The sequence below is a fragment of the Anarrhichthys ocellatus genome, unplaced genomic scaffold (assembly GCF_004355925.1).
Source record: "Anarrhichthys ocellatus isolate YVR2014 unplaced genomic scaffold, GSC_Weel_1.0 scaffold41, whole genome shotgun sequence".
Taxonomy (NCBI): domain Eukaryota; kingdom Metazoa; phylum Chordata; class Actinopteri; order Perciformes; family Anarhichadidae; genus Anarrhichthys; species Anarrhichthys ocellatus.
Window position 1 is genome coordinate 3,084,421 of NW_022280071.1, and position 770 is coordinate 3,085,190.

Here is a 770-nt window from a genome sequence, read left to right on the forward strand (position 1 = left end):
CATGTGCTCGTCCCTCTGTGTGGCATGTGCTCGTCCCTCTGTGTGGCATGTGCTCGTCCCTCTGTGTGACATGTGTAAATGCTGTAAAAAGAAATGAAGTGAAGTGAGAACTTTGACAGTCAGGACTGAGATCATTTTTATAAATTTAGGCATGAGGAAAATATTTTTTTACAAGAGGCACAAACTCTTGAACAATATATCAAATGATATATGGAATATAATGATACGAGGTGAATAAGATGCAAGATGTGATTTTTTCCCATCAAAAACTTAAGGGAAAGACGGAGACAGTGGGGAGCTTTGATTTCAGAAGAGCCACTGAGGTTGTATTAAGAGGCGATGGCATGTAGACAGAAGAGCTGGAGGAATATTAATACAGTAATAAATAAATATTTAAAAAAATAATTATCATCAATAAATATAAGTGGTGTCACGAGCCATTTAAAAACATATATATTACATGTGAGATGCTTCCAGATGAAGTAAGTATAATTAACACAAATGTGCTTAAAGCAATCACTAATGTGAAAAATGTATTAAAATGACATTTTACACGGTGAGTAGAAACGCCCATTGTAAAGTAGTAGACATGAGGAAGTATTTTAAACACATACAAACTTTCTAAAGGGGTTTCCTTATAATAATCCTAATAATACATTAATAAATACATACAAAGAGAGCCTACCATCCGAAAGCTGTTATTAACTACATTTCCAACATGTCACCATTCCTTCCTTCTTTCCCTGGGACACCTGAACGCAGCACTTGGC